Below are 12,301 nucleotides of genomic sequence, written 5' to 3'. Positions count from 1 at the left end.
CTCAAATTATGTCCAGAAAACCTGACAAATAGTTCTATCTTGTCAAGGAAGATGGAATTTTTTTCTTCTTTTCCTTTAAAAAATACACAGTGAAGGGGAAAACAACAAAACCTGTGAGAAAGCAAAAAAAAAAAAAGCACAATGCACAAGAAAAATAAAAAATGACATGGCTGGTTGGCACAAACCTTCATTTTTTAATGATCTTAGTAATTTAAATTTTTCAGTCTCTCATGTTGCATGAGAATAAAGTTCATGAATTATGGGTAAATTGTGTTCAGTTCTGTCTAACACTTCGTCAAGGCGCAAATGTACCATCAAATTTGTTCATTCTGTCCTTGATAATGATACCAATATTCTGTTTGGTCCTAGCCATAACATGATACCTGCAATGATGGGACATAGATATTTCTGTCCTTATCTAGCAAGTTCACTAGCTAGAATTTCACCTAATTTGGAGACATCTACATGGATCTGGGACACATTTTGTCACATGACAACTGTCAGTTCAAGAATGTTTTCACACTTCCAGCAACCATTCTGTGACAGAAGGGTTACAATGATTTGGCCACTGGTTCAATAATCTCTAGAATTGAGACTCCATTGTTGAGAGAAGAGTACATAAAATTGTCATCTTACAGATACAGAATTTCATTTATCTAGAAATAACTAACATTGTAGTTTTGCAGGATAGGTGCTCAAAGTATTTCTTACCAAAAAAAGAGAAAACCTTCTAATTCTTTTTTTAACATCCAAGTTGGAGTTAGAACCACTGAAATTTATAATTACAGTTAATTTGCCCTCTAAAATCCAGTATACTCTTACTTGTGCTCAGTATAGAAACTGTTACAAGAGATAATCTACAGTAGATTTTGTTTTCATATACATCCACTCTAGGACACAAACTATGCTGCATGTGATCAAAAAATATTCAAACTCTAACTTATAGACAGGTATATGAGACTGAGGGACCTGGGTGATAACTGGCATAACTTGGTAAGTCTAATGATGAATAATATGTGAAATAACTATTTTGCAGGCGAAATTATGAATTAAAGTGGAGAAACTTCATTAAGTAGTTGTGTTAAAATATAAACATATGCATCTACCTATTCAGTCAACATTATACAGCAACTTTGGTCTCAGTGACCTTTGTAAGTTAAAGAAAATGTTATTGAGAAAATCAATAAAGAAAGGAAATTGACAAGAACACTAATGTTGATTGCATCAAACCCAACAGGGACTTTTAAGAAGTCATTAGCTATGGCGTCAGCGTGTCTGTGTTTTTTTTTTTTTTTAACTAAGATTTACCTATCTGATAATTTAACATTCTAATTACTAGACAGTTAACTGTTATGATTGATAAATTGAATATATGAATCCTTTCTTTCCAAGGACAAAATTTCCCAATGTTACTTTTCTGAGTTAATTATGTGCCAGTCAAGATTCAAACCATTTCAAGACTGTAATCTATAATTATGTGGTTCTCAACGATGCATTTCTGTGCAAATGATAACAGCTGTTTGTTCAGTTGCTGTGTGGCTGTAACCTTCTCATCTGATACTAGTTCTGGAAGCTTAGACAATTGGTAAGGATAGGTGGATTAGAGGTGTGCATGAGAAGTGGGGAAGCTCAAGCTAGAAACAAACGTACAGACATCAGTTCCACGGGATGCACTCAGTTCCACATTAGTGTCTGTTGACTGCACACTGGTGGTATCTATAGTCTCAAGAAGCTCCTGATATTTATCATGGAAGTAAAAATGCACAGATGTTCCATGAAAAGAGTTTCCAGAAAGGGTGAAATAGACTGAGGCCTATCCCTGCCAAGAGATAGTTTAGCATAACACCAACCTGTGAGCAAATCAAGAAATATTTAAATGGCCACTTCCTTATTTCTACCCTCTAGATCTCCATAACTGTCTGTCAGGTAGTTGCTCCCAACCAGAAAAATCCAAGCAAGTATAGTATGAGAAGTATAGGTAAGTCTAGTCAAAGTATCAAATCATGAAATCATAACAGTTTTTTTATCAACCTGGCAATGACCCAGGTCTTCTTAAACTGTATTGAATCTTTAAAGGCAACAACAATCTCACAGTTCTGCCTTCCAGGGAAAACATCTCTGCACAACTGAAAACAGATTCTTCCTTCTTCAGAAAATGATAACAAATCCTTTTTTCCCTACCTTTGGATAATGTCCATTCTTCTAGATGAGTCCTACCCTTCTTCAATAACCTGTTGCTTTCAATTATGTCATTCCACTAGTTTCTATTAACATATGTTGTAAAAAACAAAGAGGTGACAAAGCGGAAGAAAGATAAGAAGATCAAAATATTAAAATACATTGCAAATGATAGCAAAGTAAGGAATAAATATTTCTAGCTGTTTTTGCCAATGGTCATGTCATAGATAGTATTTGCAACTCTCTACTTCCACTACTGCTTTCCTATTGTCTTTGTCCTCTATAAGTACTTAGCTATATACTTGCCTGGTGATCTTACTCAAATAAGAATTTGTGAAGATATGGCATATTAGCATCGTGGTTTGAGCTCTCCTTCATAGTTTTGCGTATCATTCATCACAAGGGCAAGGGAGTGCTAAGAAGAAACCTAATGGATATTTTGAAATCTGGACATACCCATTCTTACTCTGTATTTTGCGATAAAATAGTAATACCACTTATTCAGGGTTAATCAGCCAAGATAGTTCAATACTTCTTTTATTATTTTTTCATGTTGACCCACTAACTAGCGTGATGGATCTAAAAGGATCATTGTAAATTCCAGTTCAATGAAATATTAAATTACTTATTAAAAGCATCATTCTGGAGCTCCACAAGATGCACAAATCCAAAAAGAATTAAATTAAAAGCAAAACAAAACTTAAAGTTGTGAGCAAGGAAATCATAATCTTTGTTAATGGATACATAGGAATAGGAATGATTTAGACCATGTATTTTTGTTATAACAAAGATTTGGATCTTGAAATACATAACACATTCTGAAGGACTTTTTTTTTTTTTTGGTTGGTTGGTCATAGGACTTGAACTATGGGTCTGGGCACTGACCTTCAACAATTCAGCTCAAGGAGAGCACTCAACCACTTCTGCTTTTCTGGTGGTTAATTGGAGTATCATGGACTTTCCTACCCAGGCTGGCTTTGAACCATTATCTTCAGATCTCAGCCTCCTGAGTAGCTAGGATTACAGGCGTGAGCCACTGGTGCCCGACATGAAGGACATTTTAAGCTATATGAGGTTGGCACTTGCACAGTGACATGGTAGTAGGTGATGGATTATGTGATGCAATGATGGTAGGTAGGGAAATGGAGGCGATAGCATATTCAAATACTCTAATTTTGTGAAAAGGGCACAATTCATAACACGCAAATGTTACTGATCCAATGTGATCCATTTGCCAGTTATTTGATGATTCCTCGATATGATGGTGTCATTTTGGAACCTCAAGGTTTGCTGTTACTGTTTATTGAAGAAACAGTGATCAATGGCTCTTATTTACCATGCCTTAGTGAATGGAGCTCATTTTGCTAAGCCCATTCTAATGCCATATTGTTCAAGATTATTTTGTGCCATTGTTCAAGATTATTTTGTGCCAGAAGGATTATTTTACCAATCTACTTAGTTATTAAAATATCATTCTTCTGAGATCAGCTCACAGTAAATGTTTTATACGAGGGACAAATATAATTCAGAGATAAATCCACAGTTCTTCTCCAGTCACATTTCTTCTTGTCTATGCTTGAATGATATCTGTTATCATGTAGTACCATCTGTGAGCCAAGATTAAGGGTGATTCCAGAAAAAGATAATGTAGCAGTAAAAATGTCCATAGGACTTTCTTCAATAGCCTACATGTGAATCAACTTTCACTGAACTGATGCATACTATTTCGGGTTGATAATGAAATACTGGTCTACATGCTTCCCATAAAACATTTGGTTATTTAAAAGAAAAACAAACAAACAAACAAACAACATTTTCACTCATAGTCCAGCCTGCAAGATCTTCTAAGATCAGTAAAAAACCAAGTTCTGTTTCTCACCAGCAACACATTGCTCCCTTGCTCTAAATGCCTAAACAGGGACTAACCAAAAGCTTCTGATGGGATCCCTGGTTCTCATTATCATTTTTAAAGGCCACTAAATCCAATTAATCATGTGCCTTAAGCAGTAGTGAAACCTATACAGTATACCAGCTATCTTGCAGAATATCTTTAAAGTTTCACTTAAACGGCAGTTATTTGTGTGAGTAAATAAGAAAGTCACAGTAAAACAGTCACAAGGTTTAGTGAGCTATTTTGGATTTAGGAAACAGGTGCCATATTTGTAGATGTGCTAGTACAAAGGGCCTCAGTGGGAAACTTATTCTCATTTTAGAAAGAACAATTTGGTACACTTCAGACAAACAATAGACTCATAAAATTTCCAATATGGTATGTGGCCCCAGAACTGGCAAACAAGTAGTCTTACAGTGGTGTCTCCATTTGTTCATCAACTAATGCCACCAATGCAATGGGCTGGTCTGCCTAATTTTAGATGAGAAAGTCAACACATATTTCTACAGACTAAAATATGACTTTGATCTAGATAGCTGACAGGTCCCTGAGGCAGGGAAGTGAATGCGTTTTGCCAGCATCAAATTAGTTCTGATAGTCATTACTAAAATGTATGAGTTTAAAGCATTCATCAGATCACTAGCTGCATGCCAGGTGCCCAAAGATGTATTGATTTCCTCAAGCAATAGAACCCAATATTGCACAGCAGCTGCAATCGGAGTCATTACCCAGTAAACTTCATAAAAATCTCCTGTCCTTCACTAAGATTCATCTGTCTTCTTAGGCCATATAAGCAAGATGAAGTAGGATGTGGAGGAAAAACCATTCCTGTATTCTTTATGTCTGTATTAGTGACATTAATGATTGCAAACATATAAGATATGATATATTACCTCTGCTCTACTATTTTCAAAGATAGAGGTAGCAGCTACTCTTTGCTCTTTCCTACCATAATAATCCTAATTGTACACATCAGAGAACCAGGGTGGGGATTCTCTTCCGTTCCTGGATATGAGTAAAATATATCAGACTATGAATTTGAGAATAAAGAATATAGTTATAAGGCAGTGTCATAACCACTGGGACCACTACCATATGGATGTGAAACACAAGTTTTAAAAGTACAGAAGGACAATTGACTAAACATGTGAGACTATAAAGAATTCTTCTTTGAGGTTTCTCAACTACTGTAATATTTAAGGGATTCTGGAGCAATGGTCTAATTTACATCAGAAATGCATTGTATGTGTTTTACTCCTTGTTATAGTACTTCATATAAGAGGTCTTTTCATTGAACCTAAAGTCTTTTTCTATTATACATGAAGTAATGCCTTAGTTGTTGTTCACTATTAAATTTATAGGAACATTATGATCAACTAGACAATTCCAGTGATATCTGTTAGATATCTAGTATCTGTTACAATAACCAGGCTTCCCTTCTCTTTGGTGATTCTGTGGTAACACTGGATCTATGCCACACACACCCCCTTTATTAACAATGCATTAAGGAACTTCAATTTGATAATAACATTTTCCCAATGTTATATTCTACCTACAGGCAGATCCACCCCAGAATATTTCAGTGACTTTGGTGCTCCACTTAACAAACTTGATTTTTAGGATCATTTTGAAAGGAGTAGCTGCTAGAAACCATGTAGAATAAGCAGGTATTGTGACAAAATTCACTACAGGATTTCATTCTCTCTGTGATAGGAGATTCTTCAAATGTGACCTCAACAACCTTCAACTTTGTTCTACTTGAAGGTGGACAGAATCCATGAACAAAAATTCTATCATGATTTTATCAACTTATATGTAAAGAGAAGTGTTTTTTGATGGATTCTAGTTTCTAAATTAATAAGTAATCAAAAAGTAGCAAAAGAATTTAAAATTCTTAAAAGAAGAGAAGGTTTCCTTAGTAGACTGGAAAGTTTAAAAGAAAACAAAAAATCAGAAACAGCCTCAGAAAAACAAAACACTTAAATAAAATAAAACGGCCTCAAGGGAAAAGCAACCTGAAAAAGTTAAAAGCAATCATCTAGCTAACTACTAATTAGAAACTTCATGAATACCAGATGAGAAAGAGGCACAGTCCTGAGCACCACTCCAGAACCTTCCTTCACTCCAAGTCCCAGCCAGACTGGGCACCTAAACCATGTAACTAACTAAATATGTAGTAAAATTGCAACAGATTAGTGGCTAAGTATATGGGAATTCAATATAGTAGCAACATATGAGCAGTGTAATCCTAAATGTTTGAAAAACTTATCAGGACTATATGGAACCAAATGAATAAATTAAGTCAGAGTTGAAGTTTAGGGATTGCATTTGGATTTGACTATCAGGTGATATGGATAGTAATGAGGTATCTCACAATTTCTCTATGATAATCGGTAGGGATTAATCAATTATTTTTCACAAGGTATGTTAAAAAGTAAGCTTTGCTGACTCTTACATCAGGAAGAATAGATGTCTATGTCATTCATAATTGAAGTACTTAGTTTAATTCAGTTGGAAATGCTTTAAATTATTGTGTGTGGTGTTTATTCATGTGTAAAATATAACCCTGTCAGCCATCTTTTCAGTCCTGGAAATCATTTGAAACTGTAGTGGCTTAGCTAGTCAATGTGAAATATAATTTATACTAGGAGACAAATACATATGCAATTCAACTTATGAAGGACTCATTCTCAACATCCTTCATAAGTTTAAAACATTCCATAAGAAAAATGCATTTAATACATCAAAACTATTGAACAACATAATTTGTTATATTATATATTAGATACAAAGGTAACATCAATATGGCAAGAATATTTTAAATTAGCTAATAGTTGGAGAAACTTATTTTAACAAAGACTTTTATATTAATGTTAGACACCTCATGTAATATATATATTTTTTAATTTTATTTTATTTTGTTTGTGAACATACTGTACAGAGGGGTTACAATTACATGGGCAGGATAATGCGTACATTTCTTACCAAGCATTGCAGCCTCCTCCTTTGTTTACCCTTCACATCCCAACAGAATAATTCTCTGTATATACTTCTGCATTATTGTAGAAAAGAGAAGAAAGCATAATTTCATATTTAAACACAAAGAATATAATTTATTTGCTGAAAAACTTTTTGTACATAGGAAGTCTTTTGTTTGGTTCTAGAAGTTTTAACTTGACCTCCATCTAAGCTAAAGGAGTTGTATGTATATTTTCTGTGACAATCAAAAGAATACTTTTAGTAGTTATTTGTTCCACTTATCATTAGGCTTGCTTTTTCCAGGATTAAAAAAAAATTGAATGTGAAATGATAAAATGTAGTTTATTTTGTTTTACTAATGTCATTGCTCCAGAATTTAATTTTGTTTTACATGTTCAAAATATTGAATGTTGAAATAATGAAGACTTACCTGTCCCTCCTTGATTCCTTAAAATGAGAAATCTAAATGACCTAGTCAGAAAAAAATACTAAATATACAATTTTTTAAATCAAATTGAAATTTTATCAAATCAAGTTTCTCCAAAAGATCATCTTCAAATAGTATTATTTGAAGCTGGGTTAAAGCCAGCCAGGACAGGAAAGTCCATGAGGCTCCTATCTCCAATAAACCAGTAGGAAACCGGAAGTGGTGCTGTGGCTCAAGCAGCAGAGCTCTTTCTCTCTCTTTCTTCTTTCTTTCTTTCTTTCTTTCTCTCTTTCTCTCTTTCTCTCTTTCTCTCTCTTTCCCTTCCTTCCTTCCTTCCTTTCTTTCTTATCTTTTTTATTGTGAAAATATCATACAGAGGGGTTAAAATTACATGGGCAAGGTAACGAATGCATTTCTTATCAAGCATTGTTGCCTTTTCCTTTGTTTCCCCTTCCCATCCCTTCCCATCTCCCCCCACAACCGGCGCCAAACATAGGGTTCCATAGTTTCCCTTATTTGCAATAAAATAGCGTAAGTCTGAGACAAGCAGAAAAGATCAGACAAGTTGATGTTAAGCAAAATGAACCCAAAATGTTTTTTTTTTCTTTCTTGCTATTGTGTCTAACATATTTATAAGACATTTCTTTTTTGTTTTGTATGTCCCTCCCCCATGGTATAACCCCTGTTTTCACTGTATTTGATGTTGGTATAATTTGTGGAGGGGAAGGGAAAAAACAAATCGTTTAAATAGGGATAGAGGTGAACCCATTGCACCAATGATATGTATAATATTTTATTTAATATAGCGTTTTGTTTATAAGTATCTTTTTAGGGAAATACTTGAGTTTTTCCAAAATGTGTTTGTTTCAAGTTATGTACTTTAAGGATATTGATAAAGAAGAGCTAGTAAAAAATCCATATGTCCAGTAATGATTTATAGACTTTAAGTAAGGACTTAAATATTTCACGTATTTTATGTTGTTTTTGGCTCTGATAATAGTTCTCTTTCTTTCTTTTTTGGTTTCTTCTGCTTTTCTGCCATACTTCTGTTTGAAAAACTTCTTAGGCTTCTGATCAATCTTCCAGTAGTTATGTGATATTAAAAATTTATTAAAAAATATTTGATAGAACTATATACATTTATAAAGAGTACTCTAATGTATTCTGATGCCACTTTTAAGAAACATTTCTCATAGGTTTATCCGTTTATGAGGCATGTATGCCTTTTCTAGTCTATCACTTTTAGGCCTCAACTTATCTCACCAATCTCACTGTCTCCCATTTCACTCATATCTGATTATGTCTCTCCCTTGGTGAAGTATTTTCTCACATTCTGTTGTAATATATAGTGTTCCCACTCAGATTTAATTAATCCATTGATCTGATTGTGAGTCATTTCTAAAACTATAAAAATAACCTAGGCTAAAATATATGACACTTGATTACTTGAGGCAATAAGATTCATGTCTATAAAAAGTATTTATTTTAGAATAAGTGTGAAATTTACTAAAAGGTCATCTTTTATGTGTTTTCTCTCTTCCATTTTAGAAGTCAATACTTGTTGATTGGTTGATTGATTTATATAATAAACTCTCTGACCTTATAACTTAGAACATAGTCTCTTTATTTTCTTTTATCTACATCTACTCAAACATAAATGAGCACAGAATTGTTATCTAGACACAGAAGTGACAGAAGCATTATTCAAAGAAATTTACAAACTCATCACTTAATTTAAAATTTTATTTTTGTATCTTTACCTTTAAAATTTTATGACTATTAAAATCATAGTTTTTAAATATAAAGTGCATAGAATTATATATAAAGTGTATAAAATTATTGATTCAATTATCTAAGTTGCACAATAATGTTTATAGTGGACTTTATTGTCAGGAGAGGTGTGTAGCGTTAAATAAAATGTCTGAAATTAAACCTAATTTAAAGTTTTGGGGTTTAATTAAATGTAATGCACAAATTTTTATTTAGCACAGTATCTGTAATAGTTTAACTTTTCACTGATATCTGTTTTCATCTATTTAGTAGAATATGCTAGTGTCTCATTTATTTTAGATATGTTTTTCAAATGGTCATGTGGTTCCTTCTATCAATACAAATAATTATGCTAATTCTATACCATTGTCTATGCTAGAAAGCTATGGAGATGGGGTTAGAGTGATAAAAGGACAGGATAATATAAAGGGAATATTGATAGTGGTACCAAGGATCAATTGCAAATTATTGGTCACTACAGAAGAGTATGTATTCCAACTATCACCATATGGAAATATTTCCTAAGGAAGAAGTTGCATAGGGACATATTCAAATAAGAAATTCAAATAAACCCATTGTACTTATAGGGTGAAGAGTACAAGTCTGTTGAAAAGGATCTTCAACATAGGCACCAAAGAGTACATATATATTTCTATTATAGCAGAAGATGATGATCTGAAAAGATAAAAGAATTGATTATTGAATAGGAATAAATAAACTTGAAGATTTGTATAAAATATCATTATTATTAACATGTCTGAATCCAGAGTAGATGATAGCACATAAAATGTTTAGAAACTTTTCTTCAAATATTTCTTAATTATTATGCCTAATTTCATTTTCTTTGTAAAATTTGCAAAGAGAAAAAGATACAGAGGGTAAATATTGAAATTCAATCATTGGAATCATCTTTTGTTAAAACTTTCGAAATGGACATTTTATGATTTCAGTTTCCTAGATTTTTCTCTCTCAAAAGTTTTGTTACTTTTAGGTCCAGAATAACTAGAGATAACTGTAAGAAATTTGAATTCTTCTGTCTTAATGTATTCATTTGTTTAACATTGGTATAAAATGCTTAAATTATGTGTGGACTTGATCTCTTTTGTCTATAGGTGAGAGTGGATAGAAGGTCCCAGAAAGACAGAATGTCTCTTCTCCTTACTACATGTGTAAGAGATGCAAAACCACTGGATTTTAAGAAAAAAAGCTGACTTCTCTGTATTAAAAATACCCTTTGACTCTTATTGGGAAATTCATAGACCATCTGGAATGCACATCTGGAGGGAGAAAGCTTAACAGATATTTTTGAAAGGGAAGTGAATATTAATAAGTTGTCTTCAGTGAATTTCCAAGTTCTTTTCTTAAAATATAAAATATATAGAACAAAACAAAAACATACCACAGAAATTGTCTGTATTGCTGCTGTCTATTGTGATTGCTCTAAATTTGTAGTAAGTTGGAATTAGTTAATGTAAGCCTTTGAATTTCTACATTTATAGAAAATATTTACTTTCATAAGTCTTTTGCTTTTTAATAGAAAATTGTTAACAGTCTTCCTTAATGAAAATACTTTCTTAGACTTTGGAGAGATGGACCATTTTCAAAATACTTTCATAATAGTTACATAATCTAAGAACATGGTTTAATTTAAGTAATTTAAGTACTGCTTAGTTTCCCCCAGTGGAATTGGCTACATATTCATGAATAGATTTTATGTACATTATATTAAATCAATTCCAAAGTTATTCACTTATGTTCCTGTAAATGGAGGTTTTAAGAATTTCTTTACCAAGTTGAGTGGTTAATGTATAATAATTCCTTGTATCATTGACCTTGATAAATGCATTTGGCTGTACTTACTTAAGAAATTCTTCTACATGTAGGAGAACTCCAGTTGTTTATCCACATCCCATTAAAAAGCAAAGCAAACAAAGCAAAACAGAGATGTACATCCTTAACTAACAGGTCATATATAACAAATTTAGGTAATGAAACTGTCGAGCAGTATTGTTTTCAGATGGTAGAGGTCATTGTGCAATTGTCAACTGCCACCCCAACTGCTTACTACCATTTATAAATATTGTGCTTTTTTTAATTTAATTTTTTTTTGGAGGGGTCCGGTCATGGGTCCTGAACTCTGGGCCTGGGTGCTGTCCCTCAGGTCTTCAGCTCAAGGTTAGCACTCTACCACTTGAGCCACAGCACTACTTCTGGCTTTTTTCTTATGTGGTGCTGAGGAATCGAACCCAGGGCCTCAGGCATGCAAGGCAAGCGCTCTACCACTGAGCCATCTTCCCAGCCCTGTGCTTTTTTTTTTTTAAAAAAAAAAAAAAGGCTTATTTACCAAGCCTCAAAAAACTACCTGTGACAAAAGGCCTATGCAATAAGGATCGCTTCACAGACCTCTGGTTTCAAGGTTAGCAATAATTACCAGCCTCCCACTGTGGTTCCTGGTGGAGACCTGGCCAAGGTGCAGGGTGCTGTGTGCATGCTGAGCAACACCACAGCCATTGCTGAGGCCTGGGCTCGCCTGGACCACAAGTTTGACCTGATGTATGCCAAGCGTGCCTTTGTCCACTGGTATGTGGGTGAGGGGATGGAGGAAGGAGAGTTTTCTGAGGCCCGTGAGGACATGGCTGCCCTAGAGAAGGATTATGAGGAGGTTGGTGTGGATTCTGTTGAAGGCGAGGTGAGGAAGAAGGAAAGGAGTACTAATTACTCATTCCTTTGACCCTGCAGCTTGTCATGCTCCCAGAACTTCAGCTTCACCATCAGCTGGCAGAAACTAAAATGTTTCTGACTAGATTCTGTTCAACTGTGATCATGTCTGTCTTTTTTCATGTGTGTAAGGTTTTAATCCATTATGTCTCAAAAGTTAAGGCTTTAAGAAATTTAAAAAAAAAACAAGAAAAAAAATGGTGTAACTTATCAGTTGTTATTTCATAGTAAATATTTGTCCAACACTGACATCTAGGAAATCCCTCCCTTCTTTTTTTTTTTTGTCTGTCGTGGGGCTGGAACTCTGGGCCTGGGCGCTGTCCCTCAGCTCTTCAGCT

At 33.9% G+C, this 12,301-nt stretch overlaps 1 pseudogene across 1 annotated transcript; it reads left to right on the top strand.

Annotated features, from left to right (window-relative positions):
* Window positions 1-1,490: 1,490 nt before the first annotated feature.
* LOC105991213 lies at window positions 1,491-11,972 on the top strand (annotated as a pseudogene). The gene is made up of 2 exons (XR_001175350.1): window positions 1,491-1,585; window positions 11,634-11,972. The product of XR_001175350.1 is annotated as a tubulin alpha chain-like (transcript).
* The last annotated feature ends 329 nt before the right edge of the window (window positions 11,973-12,301 follow it).

This window comes from Dipodomys ordii, unplaced genomic scaffold, assembly GCF_000151885.1.
Source record: "Dipodomys ordii isolate 6190 unplaced genomic scaffold, Dord_2.0 Scaffold4, whole genome shotgun sequence".
NCBI lineage: Eukaryota > Metazoa > Chordata > Mammalia > Rodentia > Heteromyidae > Dipodomys > Dipodomys ordii.
Note: the sequence above shows the minus strand (reverse complement) of the source record. Positions and strands in the feature narration are given on the sequence as shown.